This window comes from Globicephala melas, chromosome 11, assembly GCF_963455315.2.
Source record: "Globicephala melas chromosome 11, mGloMel1.2, whole genome shotgun sequence".
Taxonomy (NCBI): Eukaryota; Metazoa; Chordata; class Mammalia; order Artiodactyla; family Delphinidae; genus Globicephala; species Globicephala melas.
This window is the reverse complement of record NC_083324.2, coordinates 93,462,088-93,483,097: the sequence shown is the minus strand read 5'-3', so window position 1 is coordinate 93,483,097 and position 21,010 is coordinate 93,462,088.

Here is a 21,010-nt window from a genome sequence, read left to right as displayed (position 1 = left end):
CATCTCTTCAGTGAACCAAGATCTGTGAGCGTATCTTGTGTCATGTATCTTCTTGGTATGGGTTGAATTGTGCCCTGCCCCCGACACCCCTGAAGTCTTAATTAACCCTTAGGACCTCAGAATATGACCTTATTTGGAATTAGGATTGTTGCAGATGTAATTAATTAAGATGAAGTCATACTGGAGTATAACATGCTCCTATGCTCCTAATTCAATGTGACTGGTGTCCTTGTAGGAAGATAGCCACATGAAGATAAAGGAAGAAAGCCATGTGAAGAGGAAAGCGGAGATTGGATCTATGCAGCCACAAACCAAGGAACGCCTGATGCTGCAGAGGCTGGAAGAGGCAAGAAAGGATCCTCCCCTAAGAGCATGACTCAGTTGACACACTGATCGTAGACTTCTAGCCTCAAGAACTGTGAGAGAATTGATTTCTGTTGTTTGAAGCCAGCCAGTTTGTGGTAGTTTTTAATGACACCCCCTAGGAAACTCATACACCTCTCCTGATCCCTAAATGCAAATAAACTGGAATATAAAACTAATACCTCCACTAAGTCACCTCAAATGGAGAGAAATTAAATTATTTATTCATGATCAGGGAGTATAATCCAAAGCAGCCCATTTGGAAGTCCAACATTCTACATAAGTCTAATGTTTCATCTTTAAAATCTAAGCAATTTAAAATCTATTTTCTAATACATCTACTCTTTTTCTCAAATAAACTTAATGGTTTTTTAGAGATGTTTTAAGTTCACAGCAAAAATGAGCAGAAGGGGACTTCCCTGGTGGCACAGTGGTTGAGAATCTGCCTGCTAATGCAGGGGACACGGGTTCGAGCCCTGGTCTGGGAGGATCCCACATGCCGCGGAGCAACTAGGCCCGTGAGCCACAACTACTGAGCCTGCGCGTCTGGAGCCTGTGCTCCGCAATAAGAGAGGCCGCAATAGTGAGAGGCCTGCGCACCGCGATGAAGAGTGGCCCCTGCTTGCCACAACTAGAGAAAGCCCTCGCACAGAAACGAAGACCCAACACAGCAAAAATTAATTAATTAATAAACTCCTACCCCCAACATCTTCTTTTAAAAAAAAAATGAGCTGAAGGTACAGAGATCTCCCATATGCTTCCTACCCCGATCCCTGCATGTATAACCTTCCCCATTTTCAATGTCCCCCACCAGAGTGGTACATTGTTATAATTCATGAACATACACTGATGTGTTGTTATCACCCAAAGTCCACAGTTTACACTCTTGGTGCTGTACAATCTGTAATTTTGACAAATACATAATGAAATATGTCCACCATTACAGCATCATAGAGAATAGTTTCATTGCCCTAAGAATCTGTGCTCTGCCTAGTCATCTCTCGTTCCCTCCTAACCCCTGGCAACCACTGATCTTTTTACTGTCTCCATAGTTTTGCCTTTTGCAGAATGTCATATAGTTGGAATTATACAGTACATAGGCTTTCAGATTGGCTTCTTTCACTTAGTAATAGTAATTTAAGTTTCTTTCGTGTCTTTTCATAGCTTGATAGTTCATTTCTTTTTAGTGTTACTTTTTTGTTTTCAACTAAAATAGTGCTTCGGTAGAAATGATGTATTTGTCCTGTTGCTTTAAGTGGCAACTTGTTCCCTGCTTAACCTTGATCCTCACAAAACAAACAAACAAACAAACAAACAAAAAACAGAAAAAAACACCAAGGGCTCAGTATTATTATTACCTGTACTTAGCAAGTAAGGAGACTGAGACTGCAAGAGGTTACATCAGTAGTTTACAATTCTGGTTGCACATTGAGTTACACAGGGAGCTTTAAAAAGACCCAGAATGCCTAGGCTCCATCCCAGGACTTTAATCAGCATCCCTAATAGTGACACCTGGGCACCCAATACTTTGCCCGAAGTCACACAGCACAGACCGAGGAAAAGTCCTTTTGCCTCTTAAACATCTGGACTTTCCCTAAACCACGTAGAAGGATTTCTTTAAAATATAAACAGCTGTTTAGTTCTCAAAGATTGCAAAAACCTAAACGAAGGTTTAAGTTAAAGCAGAAAACAATTTTAGATATGAGGAAATATTTGTTGATCCATCTGAATATAGACTCCATAGTCTGTGTTTTGGTAAAAAAAATCCACAGGGCTGGAGTGGATGAGACTCTGAGAGCTCCTTCAAAGCCATGTGCTAAAGGAAATAACAGAAAGTGTAGGATGACTATGGGAAGGATACGATTTTGATAATCTAATAATTTTGAAACAACTGACAATGCATGCAAAAATAGGTCAGATATTTGCATGAATCAACTTTTTCTGGCTTATCATTGCCATTTTAACTTCTTCTCCATCAAGAGTTTCTTAACAGATTCATGAGTGACTTTACTGCATCATTTTTAAGAGCACAGATTTTGGGATAAATCACCTAATTTAGTTCCCAAATACATATTCTTTATAGCTGTATAATCTTAAGTAAGTTACTTAATTTCTCCATGACTCAGTTTCTTCAACTGTAAAATAGAAATAATAATGGTATCCCATTAATGTTGCATAGTGAATCACCCAAAACACTCATGGCTTAAGATCTCTCGTGGTTTTTCTGGGTGGGAATGCAGGAGCAGCTCGGTGGGGCAGTTTCAGCTCAGGGTTTCTCTAAGCCAGGGCTGCAGTCATCTGATGGCTCGATTAGGGCTGGAGGACCCATTTCCAAGGTGGGTTGCTCACATGAAGGACAAAATGGTGCCAATGGTATTATTGGCAGGAAGCTTCAGATTTTCTCCACAAAGCCCTCTGTACGGACTGCTTGAGAGTCCACATGGCATGCTGTCTGACTTTCTCCAAAGCAAATGACCCAAGAGACCAAGGTGGAACTTGCAATGCCTTTTATGACCTAGCCTTTAAGGTCATACATCATCACTCCTGCAGTATTCCTTAGGTCATACAGACCAACACTGATTCAGCTTGGGAGGAGGCGATACCTTTGTGTCAGTAAGCAAAGGTCACTGGGGGCCATTTTGGAGGTAGATACTACAAGTACCTAGTTTATAGGCTTGTTCTGTATATATCCACTTAGAATAGAGCTTAGACCAATAGCTTAGAACACACGCAGACCAGAGCATAATACGTTGTGTGTGTATATACCTCACATTTAGAACAGAGCTTAGACCATAGTAAATATTATATAACTAAGAAATTCCAGGAGTGGCCGTTAGTATTATAGTTTAAAAAGTCACCAGAGGTGATTCTAATATGCAGCCAGGTTTGAACACCATGATTCTATACCAATACTTAGCTTCTTTATGATAATCAACCCTGAAGCCCTAGTTGAGAGTTTCTCTACCCCGGATGCACGGTAGAATCATCTGGAGAATTTTTAAAAATCCAAATGTTCAGGCTACATACGGGGTCAATTGTATCAGAATTCTTGGGCATGGGACCTGGACATCGGGGTGTTTTAAGCTTCCTAGGCCATGCCAATAACTCACAGTCAAGTTAGAGACCCACTGCTTTCAACTCAGACAATTGTATTCCGACTCTCCCCATTTTCTCCGTGAGCTGAGCTCTAACTCAGCATTTAGATCATTGAGACCTAATTTCACTTGTTGAAAACAAAGGGAAGACCTTTGACTCACCCTCATGTGCTGGGAACGCTGAAGACGGGTGGGAATGTGCAGCATGGCGCCAGTTGCTCTCTGTCTATGCTCTGTGTGTCTGGAGGATTTGAGCCTCCAGCATGTCAGCCAGGCTCCTTTGGCCAGAATTCGCCTTCATGCAAGAGTAGAAACCTCCTAGGCATGTGATTGCTGGGCCAGGAAAATGTCACCCACTGCCAGAGAAAAACCAGCCTTCCACGAATCTAGAGAGAATGGCACATGAAACCAATTTAGCCAGAGTGGCTGGAGAAGCATCAGAAAGCATAGTGAGATGGCCATTCTAGAAACAACGCCTATAAGATACACCTGGTAATGCTTATCGGTACTGTTCAGGCACAGAACATGCCTCAAATTCAAAAGCATGGAGTTGGCTATCTGTGGCTCTGTGAGTCTGCTTCTGTAAATGAGCATTCGCATGGCATAGAGAACAATCAATTAGGATTTGGGGAAGATGAACAATAGGGAGCAAATGGCAGCCGTATCGGGGCCAGAAAAATACTAGGTAAGTGGCAATTTCTAGTGAATGATGCCATCAAACTAGATATAGAAAGATTGTGATGTGCTGGAAAAGCCAACACTTTCTGCAAATATTTGGGATTGAAAGAAGCTCTTAACAGACTTTGCTTATGGCTTTCTCTCCACATTTAAACCTATGTTTGTTTTAAGTAAAGCTTAATCCATGTGTTTCTGATTCCTTTACACATAACTCATCAGAGTCTTTATTTTGGGGAAAAAAAAACCTATTTAATGTCCAAGATGCTTTTGCTTTTTAGCCTTTTAAAGCATTTTCCCCCTCTTTGAAAGGGGCTGAAATCGCATGTTTGCCAAGTTTAGAGCCCACTCAGCTTTTGTGAACGCAGAATTTTGACCACTGTTAGGGATTTGAATTTCTTCACATTTGCCAAAAATGTGACTTCCTGCTTGTTTTTAGTACCCAAATCTCTTTAAAAATGAATGTGAGACTCTCAATGACCCTGAATGCGGCAGATCTGCCCATCCATAGATTCTTTTTTTTCCGTTTTGTGGAGCTTATCAATGCATGTATATTACAATCTTTCTGACTCTTTGGAACAATTGTTATTTGTGTTGCTTAGTAATAAAAGAAAAATATTTTGAGCTTGTGATGGTACCTTTTATCAAGGATCTCAAAGCTGGCTTGCAAACATAAGCACAAAACTATGACAACATTACTTTCCATATACCCCATGATGAATGCAGAAATTGACTTGTGGGAATAAGAAAAAAGTAAGAATGTAAAAGGAGAATGTATGGACTTGAAAGCAAACCAAATGGGCCATCAGGACTCCAATAACTATTTTCTCATATGTCCCTTAAGAAAACTAGTTAGGTGTCTGTTTTACAACCTCTGTTTCTTAGAACGAAGGGAAGGGAGAACTGATCATATTAGTCAGACTGAGCCAACGTTGTGTTGAAATAATGCAAATCACCGAATAAAAAATAAATGTTAGTCAACTATTCAGATATATGTATCTATATAATGCTGTATGCTCTGTCATTTGGAATCTCTTTCCTTTTCTTTATTAAAATTTTAATTATAGTTGCTTGATTTAGCTCATCAGAAAGAGAAAAGAAATAAAGCTCAAGAAAGTTGTAATGAACCATCGTCAAGAAGCCGGAATAAATATTATCTTCGTAGATGCAGTAAACTGATATCTAATGTCATCCCCACATGAGTAATTTGGTCAACACCATCTTTTATGTTGATCGTTATTTGGTCACGTGGGGACATTTGTACAGGAAATGGAAGGCACAGTCCTTATCCTTGAAGAACTTACAATTAGGAGAGTTTATAAAATTTCACTACCAAATAATAAAACACAAAATCAAACGATTAATCCATAGCAATGGTAGATGTTCAAGCGACCCAGTACTTGGGGGGGTGAAGAGGACCGAATGTCAGCAGAGACTGAGAGACCAGATCTAGGGGCTCAGAGCACATTGACTGTCAGCATATCACGGTAAACAATAAGTATGATTTTTCACACAATAAAAATTCATCTAAAAAAACGACATAATCGGGCTTCCCTGGTGGCGCAGTGGTTGAGAGTCCACCTGCCGATGGGCCGATGCAGGGGACACGGGTTCGTGCCCCGGTCCGGGAAGATCCCGCGGAGCGGCTGGGCCCGTGAGCCATGGCCGCTGAGCCTGCACGTCCGGAGCCTGTGCTCCGCAGCGGGAGAGGCCGCAACAGCGAGAGGCCCGCGTACAACAACAACAACAAAAAAACGACATAATCAGAATCATTCTATTTTGTACAAGCAGTCCCTAATTTGATATTTAAAGAGAAGACCAAATTGATTATTGCAGTGGAGACAGACATACTTTAATAACTACGATTGGCAGCTTGAGTATATTTTCTGTAACAAGTTTCACAGCCACTATATCTACTTAATATACCCAATTGGATCAAAACATTTGTATTATAGTGCTCAAGTTTCAAAAAGAATGTTACAAAAACCATTCCTCATAATAGCTTTATATTTGATAAAATATACAATGTATTTTATTTTATTTTATTTTAACCTGTGCAGATATTTTATCTCAGGGCCAGGCTCCTAAAATGCCAGTGATTAATGTAAATTGTAGTTGCCTTTTGAAGAATATACAGTAACTTTTTTTTTATTAATGAGGAAGAAAAATGAGACATTTTAAGGGAAGATTTTGGATATTTTCTCTGGGTGGCTAACCTTAATTCAGTTTGTCTCTAGTCCCTTCTTCTAAAAAGTAGGGCTTTCACTTCCCAGAAAATAAGTGTGGGGAGGTTGAATGCTTGAAAAGGAGATTTAGACTCCATAGTTGTAAGAATCATTATTCCTGGGATCCTGGGAAGATGGCAGAGCTGGAAGCATGAGGAATTTGTCTCCCCACCTAGACAAAAATTGTATTGGCAGAATCTGTCTGATGTAACTATTTTGAAACTCTAGAGTCTGTTGAAGGCTTGAAACTTTCAGGGAAAGACTTGGATGGTAAATTGTGGTTAATTTCAGTCAATTTTAGCTCTTAGCACAGTAGCTGCTACCCCTCCCCAAACACCAGCCTCATGGCAGGCAGGTGTGCAGGTGTTCCAGGAGCAGCTAGAATGCAACCTATGGGAGCAAGGGTGGGCATTTTAATCAGGGTTCTCCTGAAAAACAGGACCAATAGGATATGGATAGATACAGCTAAAAGAAGAGGAGATTTATTATAGGAATGGCTCATGTGGTTACAGAGGCTGAGAAGTTCCACAGTCTGCTGTCTGCAAGCTGGAAAACCATTAAAAATGAAGGTGTAATTCAACTATCTGGGCATCCCTTTGTCTAGTCAAGTTGACATACAAAATTAACATCACAGAGGACAAAAACTATTGTATGACCCTGTTCTACAAATATCAGGGATCTGTGCTCTGATTGCTGATTGCTACTTCTGATCTCAGAGGTGCAGAGAAAGAGGTGGGCAGTCATTGTTGTTGCACCTCCCCCATTGTTGCAGGCTCCTTCACCTCTGGCTGACATGACTCCTAGGGGATTAAAAGGGCTGGTGCCCTTTATTCCCCCTCCTTATTTTTTGGTTTTCCTCTGGGAATCAGATATGAAAGACTAGGATATTCAAAAGCAACTGCACATGTAAGAGGAAATTAGAAAAGTCACCATGCTCAACATCACTAATCCTAAGGGAAATGGAAATCAAAACCACAATGAGACATCACCACATGTCTGTCAGAATGCTATCATCAAAAAGACAAGAGATAACAAATGCTGGTGAGGATGCGGAGAAAAGGGAACCCTTGTGCATTGTTGGTGGGACTGTAAAGTGATGCGGCCACTATGGAAAACAATATAGAGGAACCTCAAAATCTTAAAACTAGAACTACTATCTGATCCAGTAATTTCACTTCTGGGAATATATTGAAAGGAAATGAAAATACTATGTTGAAGAGATATCTGCACCCTCATGTTCATAACAGCATTGGTTACAATAGGAAAAACATGGAAACAACCTAAGTGTCCACTGAGGGATGAATGGATAAAAAAGTTGTGGCATATATATATATGATATATATATATATGATATATATATGAGAGATATATATATATATCATATATATATTTCAGCCATAAAACAGAAGGAAATTCTGCCATTTGAGACAACATGGATGGGAATTCAGGGCATTATGCTAAATGAAATAAGTCAGACAGAGGAAAAGAGTTTACCAGAAGTGGTAGGGTGGAGAGGGAGGATTGGATGAAGGCTGTGAAAATATACAAACTGCCCGTTTACAAGATAAATAAGTCATAGGAATGTAACGTACAACACGACAACTATAGCTAACTCTGCTGTATGGTATATTTGAAAGTTGTTAAGAGAATAGATTCTGAGTTCTCAATACAAGGGAAAAAACATATTTCTTTCTTTTTGTATCTATAGGAGATGATGGATGCTAACTAAACTAATTATCGTGATCATTTCACAATATATGTAAGTCAAATTATTATGCTGTACACCTTAAAATTGTATAGTGCTGAATGTCAATTGTATCTCAATAAAGCTAGAAAATAAAATAAAAATTAAAAAAGAGAACATAGAAAGTCACCATGCATGCGCAGGGAAAGGGAAAGACTCAGAAAAGACCTAAGAAGACCTTAAGTTCACACCTCAAGCTGATCCTTGGCACAGATACAGCCTCCAACAATATTAAAAAAAAAAGGATAGTAAAAAGACAGCAAAAATTCAGCCAACCCTGAGGAAGAGGGAGAATCTGATTTCTAGAACTACCACATTATTACATTCAACTGTCCAGTTTTCAACAACAACACAATCACAAAGCATAGAAGGAAACAGTACAGTATGGCCCATTCAAAGGAAAAAATAAATCAACAGACTGCTGCTGAAAAGACCTGATGGCAGATCTACTAGACAAAGAGTTTAAAATAACTGTCTTAAAAATGCTCAAAGAATTAAAGGAATACATGGATAAAGGCAAGAAGACAAAGTATGAACAAAACAGAAATATCAAATAAAGAGATGGAAAACATAAAGGTAAACCAAAAAGAAATTCTAGAACTAAGAAGTACAACTGAAATGGAAAATTCACTAGAGGAATTCAAAGGCAGATTTGAGCAGGTAGAATAAAGAATTAGCAAACTTGAAGACATGATAATAGAAATTATAAAGTCTAGGGAACAGAAAGAAAAAAGACTGAAGAAAAGTTAACAGAGCCTAAGTTAATAGACCTGCGGGATACCACAAAACAGACCAACACATGAATTGTGGGAATCTCAGAAACAGAAGTGATGGGCTTCCCTGGTGCTGCAGTGGTTGAGAGTCCGCCTGCCGATGCAGGGGACACGGGTTCGTGCCCCGGTCCGGGAAGATCCCACATGCCGCGGAGCGGCTGGGCCCATGAGCCATGGCCGCTGGGCCTGCGCGTCCGGAGCCTGTGCTCCGCAACGGGAGAGGCCACAACAGTGAGAGGCCCATGTACCGCAAAAAAAAAAACCCAACAAAACAAAGAAACAGAAGTGAGACAAAAGGGCAAACAGAATATTTGAAAGAATAATGGATGAAAACTTCCCAAATTTCACGAAGACATGAATATAAACAACCAAGAAACTCAAAGAAAGATGAACTCAAAAAGACCCTAACCCAGATACATTGTAATCAGACTTTCAAAAGACAGAATCTAGACAACAGGAAGAGATAAAGAAATAATCATACACAAGGGATCCTCAATAAGATTATCAGCAGATTTCTCATCAGAAGCTTTGGAAGTCAGAAGTCAGTGAGCCAATATATTCAAAGTGCTAAAAAAACAAAAGCAAAAAACTGTCAACGAAGAATCCTGTATCTGGCAAAACTGTCCTTTAAAAGTAAGGGAGAAATTAACACATTTCCAGGTAAATGAGAGCTGAGGGAGTTTGTTACCACTAAACCAGCTCTGCAAGAAATGCTCAAGGGAGTCCTGCAGGCTAAAATGGAAGGATACTATACAGTAACTCAGAGCTGTATGAAGAGACAAAGATCTCAGTGAAGGTAGAGACTTGAGCAAATATAAAAGCTGGTGATACTGCAACAATGATTTATAACCCCACTTTTTATTTTCTGCATGATTTAAGAGACTAATACATTAAAAATTATTAATCTAAAAGGTAGTATTACTGTCACTTTGGTTTGGAACTCCACGTTTTGCCTTCTACGTAATTTAAGAGATTAGCGCATTTAAAAGAATTATTAGTGTATGTTTTGGAGAACACAATGTTCTTACACCCAGAGCCTCAGATGTAGAGGGGTTCTAGACTGTGCATCTCCAAAGAAAAAAAACGCTTATCAAGAAAAGGAAGATGACATGTCGAATTTGGGGTTTGGTTTGCAGCCATTCAGGTGATCAACAAGTACTTATTCGGCATATGCCAGGTGTCAAGCACAAGCCCAGGTTAATTTAAGTTAAACTTAATTAAACTTAATTAAAGTCATATTTTAAAACAGGCCATATAATATTTTCAACTTATTGTGGTCCCCAAAGCAAGTTCTATTTCAAGATTTACTCAGTGAATTCAGGTGAGTCATTTAACACTGATGAGCCTTCACTGAAAGTAAAATGCTGATAGTTCCTGCCCTTCAGACAGTGTTAAGTTACCAATCTCATTCTCTTTTACCCTAGCCTACCTCTACTATCATCTTGAAAAGCTAAGTATGAATTTTCCAGCCAGCCTTGCAACCAGAGATGTGTGATGCAGCAAGTTGATGTAAGTAGAGATATAAGTACCCAACGAGTTGTAAGTAATTGTCTGCAGAGGTGGGGTGGAAAACTCTGGAAAACATTTACTTCCCTCGTAAAATGGCACAGACACAGCTAGTGCCACATCTCAAGCCCATTTTCTCCCTCCCTCTTCCTTGAATGCAACTGTGATAACTGAAGTATGACAACCATGTTGTGACTATAAAATGATAAGTAGAGGACAAAATCCAATGTGCTAAGGATGGCTGAATGAAAGATAGAAAAGTCTGAATCTTAGAAGAGATTACTCAGCAACTGGGTTGACTCCAACCATGGCTGACCTTCCGATTTCCTGTTATGTAAGAAAAGCATCATGCACCCCATTTTTATTAGGTCTCTGTTAGTCAGGGATTCACTTTCCTGCAGCCAAACATATTATTACATGGTTACCCTTTCCTCTTAAGCTGGTTGTAAGAATTTTACACAGAGATAACCTAAAATGTATATTTTACATGATTGATTTTATATTCTCATTTTGCATATGAAGAAACTTGGGTTCAAAAAGGGTATGTAACAGAGCAAAGTTAACCCAGGTCTTCTAACTGCCTATGATCACGCTTTATGCCTTGCCCCCTTTTGAAGTATACAGAGTGTAAAATAACATTTTGTAAGTGATGATGCTCTTATAATACCTGTAAACATCTGTCTAGTCCTTTAAAATGTTGGACGCATTTTCAGTAACTTCATCAAGCTTGATTCTCAGAGCAGCCCAGTAAGGTAGATATTACTGATATCTCTATGGTACATAGTTATCGTCATTTCCCTTCACTTCTTTCTCAACCACTACTGCTACTTGGTTCAGCAATTCTGCCCTCGTGGATTAACAGTTCCCACTTAACTATTCTTTTTTTGATGGGTTCAAGCTCTTTCTTTGCTCCATGGTAGCCTTAGTCTATCTCTATCCATCCCTTGTAAAATTCTACTTTAATTCAGTAGGGACTGTAATCACACAGGAGCTCTGGAAATCACACCAAGGAGGCTGTCTACATTGCCAAGTTCACTTATTAAAGAAAAAATGCTTATTATAGTATTAGGCATGAAACGTGATTGGAGCCAGTTCTGGCCAGGGACAACTTTTACAAAGATGGTGCCCCTGATTCTAGTGGAACAGTACTTTTTCCTACCAAACAGAACTTTTTCCTACCAAACAGAACTTTTTCCTACCAAACCGAACTTTTTCCTACCAAACATGCTCGCTTAGAGGAAATCTCTTTGCCTCATTTGCGCTAACTGGGTGAAATCTGCCCCTTGCACACCCACCCCCTTCAAGTTGGTGGCTGTAAAGTGATACCACATGTAAAAACGAACACCGGTTTGTTGAAACAGATTCTTTGTGTAATGAAACATGGCAATTCAGTGTAAATAGGGAGCTAAGAAGGAACTTTACTTAGAACTTTTTCTATGAAGTCTTGTGGCCCATGGACCAGCATCGTCAGCATTACCTTGGAGTTTTTTTTAAAAAATGCAGAAGAACTCAGGCTCCACCCCAGACCTACTGAACAAAAATCTGAATTTTAACAAGAGCCTCTGGGGATGTGTACTATGTTGAAATTTCAGAAGACGACTGGGAAGGGCCACCTATCACATAGTTGCATCTGTTATAGGTGCCCATAAATCATTCTTTGCCACAGTATATGTTCTTGCCATCTCTTTTATACCTGGAATGTGGTGCCTATAGAATTTCAGTGACCAAAAATGCACTTCCCTGACCCCACTTTTTTATTACTCAAAAGTGTAGGTTGGTCTACTCAAACCTGCTTTATAGTGGATATGTTTAAATGCATCCATTTGGGGAACTGGTGGATGTTTCACTGTATTATTTGTCCTCTCTGGTTAGATTTGGATTGAGATTTATACCTGAGTTCCTAAAATCTTATTGATTCTCAAGTACCACTCCAACTTGTAAAGTTGATTGAATAAAATATGTGAAAGCACGTCATTTGGTGTCTATAATAGACTGTTATACAAAAACGTGGTGTTGTATTTTTGTTTGTTGAATTTTATGATATTATTCGTTTTTTTAATTTTTATTTTATTTTTTTCATGGAAAGGCATTTTATTTTAAATATAGCAGTGTGTACATGTCAATATGATATTATTGTTTTCATTTTAGGATCCACATTTAGAGGACGTTGAGGGGGATGGAGAGAGGAATATGGACTGTGGCAAATTTGTCTGATAATCCTTTCTTTAACAATTGTGTACAAATGTCTTCTAGGTTCCCACGTTGGCCAAGAGATTAGCATATGGATGAATAAGACACAGTCTCTCTCTTCAATTTGCAGATGGTCACGTGGAGACAGAGCCCTGCACAGCTGGACCCCAAGGGTACCAGCCACTCTCCAGTCTATGTGAATGGTGCTTCCTAGAGCTAGATGCCACAGTCACCTTGTGGTTGGGCGACCAACTGTAAATTAAATGAATTAAGGCAGAAATGAACCCAAGAACTCAAGTAGCACAGTAGAGGGGGGTCAAATTCACAGCGAATGAAATGTGAGTGTGTGTGTGTGTGTGTGTGTGTGTGAGAGAGAGAGAGTGAAGTGTGTGGGTATGGAATGAGTGGATGGGATATATATGTATATGGGTGTGTGAGGTGTGTGTCCTCCTTGTGTGTCTGGTGGCGGGAGAAGTGGAAGCTCTGGGTATCGGCAGAGCTTTCTGGAGGAAGAGATACCTGAGCTCTGTTTATTCAACTCCAGCCAGGCTTTCCTCCTTCTACTCCACTGAAATGACACCTGCCAAGTTCTCAGTGTCTTCACCGCCACCGAACCTAATGGTGGATTCTTGGTCTTCACCATACTCACCCCTGTGAATTCCCATCTTGGCAAATGGCATCCACTTCACCTAGATGCTCAGACTGTGAACCTAGGAATTATTCTAGACCTTCTTTCTCTCTCACTCTCCATCCAGTCCATCCACAAATCCTGGTAGTTCTCAGAATCGGAGCACTTCTCACAACTTTCACCACTAGTCAAAAGCTCTGTATCTTTTGCCTTGACTATTAGAATAACTTCTGAACGGATTTTCCTGTTCTACCTGCCTTCCTAAAGTCTATTTTACACTCAGCACCTGGAGGGGCCCTTTAAAACTCTAAATTTAATCAGGTAATTGGTTTTTCTCAAGATATCTCAATAGCCTTCCTTCATGCTCTAATTCCATGTCACGGCCCCAGGCCGTACAGGACACACGTGGTCCCTGGCTGCCCTCCTACTTCCTTCTGACCTTTCTCCCCTCACTAACTCCTCTGTCCACACTGGCCTTCTTACTGGTTCTTGGACTCACCCAAAGGGCTCCTGCCTCTGGGCCTCCACACTGGTTACCTTCTGGTTTTAATGCTTTGCCACCAGTCAGTTACGTGTCTTTTTCTTCATTTTATTCAGGCTCCAGAATTTTCCTGGTCTTTCTTTTTCCATCTTACCCCCTTTATTATTTTTTTTCTTTTAAGCGCTAATGACTACTTAATATTTTATATTAATTTGTTTAGTATCTGTCTCCTCATTAGAGTGTAAGCTCCATGAAGTCAGGAACTTGGGTTTTTTTCTTCCCTGTCTCTCTAACTCATAGCAGAGTGCCTGGCATAGTAAGTGCTCAGTAAGGATGTACTTAATGACCAAATGACTAACTGACTGAACAGATGTGGGCAAAGCAGGAGGAATGCTGGGACCAAAGCAGTAGCTCTGGGAATGAAGAGCCGGAGCAGGACATTGAGGCTACAGGACTTGGTGATAATTGAATGTGGGTGCGAGGAAGCTTTCTGCTCTGGGGTACTGGCTGACTGCAGTTCCATTTGGTGAGAGAAATAACATGGGGTGTAAGAGAGTAGGTTTAGAGGTAAAATGATTAGTTCAGTACTGGCCATTTTGAACTTGAGATGCCGATGGAGCATCCAGTTTGAGGTGTCTGATAAGCACATGGGAACAGGTGCCTGGACCTAGGGAGAGGAAATTTGAGAGCTGGATGGTTACAGGTAGTAGCTGGAGTCATGGGGGAAATTGGGTTCACTCAGTAAGCAGCCCAAGGGTAAGAAAAGAAAATGCAGTAGCTACGTCAGAGGCTTGAAGTATCATCCATCCCTGCTGCTTTGCGTAGCACTCAGTGGTGGCATCAGTCTCATTACCAGCCTAATTTAAGAGCAATGAATGTATGTTGGGCCTGAGTTAGTTGATGGTGGTAGCAGGTGAACCTTTACAATTATCTTGTAACTTGTGTATACCCCAGAAAATACTCACACTTCTGCTTGACATGATGACCAAGTGGTCTGCTATTTAACATTGTGATGTACAAGGAAAGATGCCTCATTATTATTTTGGCAACTTCTCTGTTTCATCCCTACCCCTGCACTTCTGTAATCTCCCTAACATGTGACTTCAGATTCTACCGCTCTCAGAAGCTATTATTTGGAAGCCTTTAGTAACACAGAAAGAATACACTTAATGCACTTTCCACAATTTCATCCTCTTTGCCACTTCTGACATTTGACTGTTGATCATATCCTTTGTTATGAAGCACTCTCCTGTTTGTGGGAAGTTAATTTTGGTCATTCTTTCTCTTTTCCTGGTTCTACATCTTTCCCTGTGGGCTCCAGCCAAATTTTTAACCTTGGTCTTCAGTTGTTCTGTTTTACGCTTTCTCTCTGGGATCTCAGTCAAACATCCACAGCTTCACAATCCCCAAATCTGTGACCATCTCTGACCATGCTTCTTCCCCCACTATCCCCACTTGTCTTATGAGCTTACATTGTTTCCAATAACCTTCTAAATAGTTCCATTTGGATGTCATACTTCATCACTGTAACCCTGAACATACTTTGAAACTGAATTCACCATTTTTCTCACAATACTGACTCCTTTTTTTGACTTAGCTCTTCTCATCCATGGGAAATGTGCTGAGCCACAGAACTACCTTTAATTTTTCATTCTCTCTCTCAGCTGTTTATCCAACCAGCCATCAAAGGGCATACATTCTTTTTTTTTAACACCTCTCATGTCTATCTTCTTTTTCTTTCCATTGCTATCACTTTGGCCAGGCATGGGCTATTACCTATAGGGTAGAGGTAAGAGTACAGGCTCTGGAGCTGGGCTACCTACATTTGGATTCAAGCTCTACTCTTTACTATGTAACTTTGAATAACTCACACCATCTCTCTGTGTCTCTGTTACCTCATCGGTCAGAGGGAGATAATAATGGTATCCATCTTACAGACTTGTTAGAGAATTAAATGAATTTATACATGTAAACACTTAGAATAGTCCTGTCACATTTACAGTGTGACAGCATTGGGTACTATTATTATTATCAGCCTTTGTATAACTTTCTGAGTCTCCCATCTGCCTCCCAGCTATTCTTTTTTACAGCCTCCCAGTACATCTTCATCATCTTCCTAAAATACTTCCATCATGTCCCTCTTGCTGAGGTCTGTCTCAAGATCCTCCCCAGCCTGATGCCATCGTGGGTGGTCACCTTTATTTTTTACCCTCCCAAAGTTCATCTGTACTTTAGTTTCCATTTCAAGCATGGTATGATAGAGAGATGGGAGGAGCATGCCTTACTTTTCACAGACCCAGTTCACCTTCAGATCTAGTTTCCAATCCCAGCTCTGTGTGACCTGAAACAAGTAACTTAATCTTTCTTCATCTGAACAAAACTGGAGAGTAACAATTCTATATAGTGTTGTTATTAGTATGAAATGAAATGATGTATGTTAGCTGCTTCAAGCCCTCATTGGAATGAGTCTGGATGTAAATAAAACACAACAATTAAATGAAATATTATGAATGGAATGTAAAAAATGAGCTTGGAATACGTGCAGACAAATGGAATATATGCAAAGCACCTGGAAGTTATGTAAGTTTATGGAATGTATGTGAAGAGTTGACGTAAATTAGGCTAGTTCATTCCCATCCTTTCCCTTAAGAAGCTACTTCCTTCTGAATAGTCAACTTAACCCTCTCTGCCTTCCCATCTTAAAAATCCAACTCTGGTCTTGATATTTGGGTGATGTCTTTTTCCAACTCAGAGTTCTCTTTCCTCCTTAGAAAATCTACAACACATATTGTCTAGACTGCTAATTTAGGGTTTCCTATGAACTGCCCTGCGTGGTTAGTTAACTTTTTTATGTTTACGTGTTTAGTCTATTCGGCTAAACTGTGTGAGCTCCTTGAGCACAGAAACTACTGATATGTCTTCATATTCCTTTAGCATGTAGAACAGAATTTTGCAAATAGCAGCCCACCAGGTTTATGTTTTTAATTTACCTTACTGTTTGGAAAAGGGACCTTTGCCATGCTGACTGCTCGTGTTACATGAATACCATGAACTCATGGGTGTCTCTCCTCCTCTGTATAAGAAATGTCATGTCACCCTCCTGCGAGCTGGGCCTCTTGAAGCCACACTGAAAATGCACCAGTCAAGCCATTACCAGCACCGTGTTCCTCTTTGTAAGTCTGGTGTAGATCGATGCAGAGGATGTGAAATCTGGTTGCTCTGTTTACAACTTGCAAGTGCTTTCTTTTTGGCGGGAGCATTTAGAGTGGGTGTAGAAGAAAGTAAGATCTAGCAAGAGCAAGTCTCACTTGGAATAATATATAAAATAGTTTTTAAACAATCCCTAGAAACTGCCTGCTCTTTCCTCATCTGGCAACTTTGATTTGAATTTACACAGAATTTATTAGTTTAAAATGAGATGCATTCATAGAAGAGCCTTAACTTGCCTCATTATTTATTTCAGTTTTGAGGTATTATAAGTAATCCTATTATAATGTGTAGGTGGCCTGAGCTAACTCAGGCTTTCTGTCCAAACACATTACAGAAGAGCCCTTCCTCAACCAATGCTTCAGTGCTGACAGTGGTGCCCTGGGCCAGTCTCGGCACAGCACATTAGGGAGTAAAAGAGGCCGTTCATGACACGCTTTGGAGATTTATTCTATAATGAGCTTCAGCAGTCATTTCAAAGAGCCCAGGGCCATCTTAGGGAATTTTGATCCACAGACTAAGGAACTTGAACAGAAAGGGTTCAATTCAACCCCTCCTTCCAAGGCCTTGTTACTCAGCCTGATCAAGTACTAGCACAGCCTTACCAATGATCAGTAAGTACCTGCTAGTTGGAGAGGCAACAAAAATACCACTGGTGGATCAATAACTCCATAAAAATAGGGTTTATACTGATACTGGTAACAGCTCTATGTATAGAGCACTCTGCTAAGTGTTTTACATCTGCTGTCTCATTCTATCTTCATAGCAACCCTACAGAGTAGGTTGGAGACCAACCGAGGCTCGGGTAAGAGTCTAGGGATGTTATTTGAACCCAGGTCTCACTAGCTCCAAAGTTTCTTAGGCCAAATATTGTCTTGCCTAAATGAGGATGCTTCTAGAAATGGTAAATGTTTTGGAGGCTGAGTCTTTGAAAACACAGGACTCCATATGATCTTAAGTAGTGTGTTTACTTTGAAGAAAATATTTCGGTAATAACTAATAAAAATGGAGAACTTAGTCACATGGTGAAATGTGTGTATAAATCTTTTCAAACTGATGTTTAAATGTTCTGACTTTGTATTGGTTACTTTTCTGTGTGTATAGGTATCTAGGTGGGGAGGTTATTGGCTAGTTAGGTGCACAAGGAATTGGAAATGTTTAATCTCTTGATCTTAGCAGCTTTTACATGGGTGAATACTTATGTAAAGAGTTCGTTGAGCTGTATGTATACTTAAGATGGTACATTATATTTGTAAGTTATACCTCAATAAAGACTTTTAACAATTAAAAAATAAAATACTCTGACTTGTTATTTGGTGGAAGCTTAGATTACTGATTTAAGACCTTTCTTCTTTTCTAATAGAAGTAGTGTACACTGCAAATTTCCCCTAAGCACTGCTTTAGTTGTGTTTCCTGTATTTTGATATATTGTGTTGTCATGCTTGTTCAATTCAAAATATTTTCTATTTTCCCTTATAAATTCTTCACTGACCCATTAGCTACCTTGTAGTGTTGTTTAACTTTCAGATAACTGGGGATTTTTCTATTTTTAATTTCTAGTTTAATTCCATTGTGGTTAGAAAACATACTCTGAATGTCTTCCTTTCCTTTAAATGTGTTTTGTAGCCCAGAATATGATCTATGATCTATATTTAATGTTCTGGAAATAAGTTACATTCTGCTGTTGTTGGATGGAATGTTCTATAGATGTCAATTAGATTAGATTGGTTGATAGTGTTGTTCAGATCTTCTATAGTCTTACTGAATTTCTTCCTACTTATTTTTATCAGTTACTGAGAGAGAACTGTTGAAGTCTCCAACTATAATTCTGTATTTGTCTTTTTCTCCTTGTAGTTCTGTTTTTATTCGTATATTTTAAAGATCCATTAATTGGTGTATAGGATTATTAGATCTCCTTGATTAATCAACCCCTTTATCATTAAGAAATGACCTTCTTTATTCCTGGTATTATTCTTTGCTCAGAAATCTACTTTGTCTGATATCAATATAGCCACTCCAGCTTTCTTTTGATTAGTGTTATCATGGTATATCTTCTGCCATCTTTCACCTTTAACTTATTTTTTGTCTTTATATTTAAAGTGAGTTTCTTGTATGTACCATACAGTTGGGTCTCACTTTTTTATCCAATCTAAAAATTTCTGCTTTTTAATTGGTACATTTAGACAATTTACATTTAATATGATTATAGATTTGATTAGATTTAAATCTACTGCATTGATATTTGTTTCTAATTATCTTATCTATTCTTTATACCTTTTCTCCTCTTTTTCAGCCTGCTTTTGGATTATTTTTATGATTCAATTTTATCCCCACTATTGACTTATTACTTATAGGTCTTTTTAAAAAAATAGTAGCTGACTAAGCATTTACTATATATATATATATATATATATATATATGTTTGTCAATTACAAGTTACTCTCAAATAATATTGTACTGCTTTGAGTAAGGTGTAAAATACTTACGTATTTCCAATTCTATCTCTCATATTTTATGCTATCGTTGTCATACAGTTTATATTGTACATGGTATAAACCTCGGTATATTGCTATTATTTTTCATTTAGAAAGTAACATCTTTTAGAGTGATGATAAATTAGAAAAAAATGTCTTATATATTAACTTTCATTTTAACCATTCATGGAAATCTTCATTTCTTTATTTGACCTAAATTTCTGTCTGCTATCATATTCATTCTGCTTGAATAACATTCTTTTTTAAAAAATTTTTATCGGAGTATACTTGATTTACAATGTTGTGTTAGTTTTAGTTGTACAGCAAACTGAGTCATGTGTGTGTGTGTATATATATATATATATATATATATATATATATATATCCATTCTTTTCAGATTCTTTTCCCATATAGGTTATTGAATAACATTCTTTAACATGTCTTGTAATCCAGGTTTGCTGAAAATGAATTCTATCAGTTTTCATTTGCTTGAAAACGTCTTCACTTTGCCTTCGTTTTTCAAAGACATTTTCACTGAGCAAAGGATTCTAGATTGACAGGTGTTTTGTTTTTTCTTTCAAGCTTTTTCACTCCACATCTTAGGCTCGCTTTGTTTCTGATGAGAAGTCTCTGGTGTTTCTAATCTTTGCTCCTCTGTTTGTAATGTGTCTTTTTCTCTGGCTGCCTTCAGACTTGCTGTTCAAGTTTAGTTTTCAGAAGTTTGCATCTAATGTGTTTAGGTATGTGTCATGTGTGGGGTGCTCGATGGTTATTCTGCTTGAGGTTCTTTGAGATTCTTGGATTTGTGGTTTGATATCTTTCTGTGTGTTTGGAAAATTTTCAGTCACTATTTTCTCAGCCAATGTCCACATTCTGTCTCTTTGAAGGGGCCTGTTTCTACTTAGGTTTCAGGCCTGTTGGTTGCCTTGAAACTTCAGGTCCCTCAGTCACGCAAGGGAAGTTCTGATATTACAGTTTATCTAGTTTTTTCTTGTTTTCAGAGTGGAAGCAACAGTGTTTCCTAGAAGGAAGTGAAATTCTCTTTATTTGAATAGGAAACTTAAAATCAGTATCTGTTTGGTATAGGAAACTGCCAAAACTGTGAAAGGTTTGAGATTTCACCCTACTTTCAGGTTAACTGGGTAGCCTGCCTCTGTTTCATGGATGCTGACCAAAGATCCAAGATTCCTGAGTCAGACAAAGGTTAATTTGTTACTCCTAGTAACGAGGGGGGGGGGTGCAGGATAGCATCCTCTTTGTGCCCATTCCCCAAGCATCAATTCTTATAAGGCAATAAACAGAGCCAGATGGTACCTACACATGCAGTGGGTTGTATTATAGGTCAACCCTGAGTTTAAGAAAACCAAATCTTTTATAATGGGCAGTAAGTATAGTTGCCCTTTTCTGTGGAGGGAAATACTATTTCTTTCTTGTTTGCTGTGCCGATATCCTTGAAGAGAGAGTTTAGAATAAAGGCAGTCAGTGCCTCTGCTCTCATGTGAGAGACCTACGGAAATTGTCTCCCAATAGAGATAGCATCCCATGAGCTGATCTACTTTCTCAATCCACATTCTCAATCCAATTGTGTCAGTAATTCAGCTCTATATTTTATGTCCCAGGGTCTATTTCCATTCATTTCAATATTTAT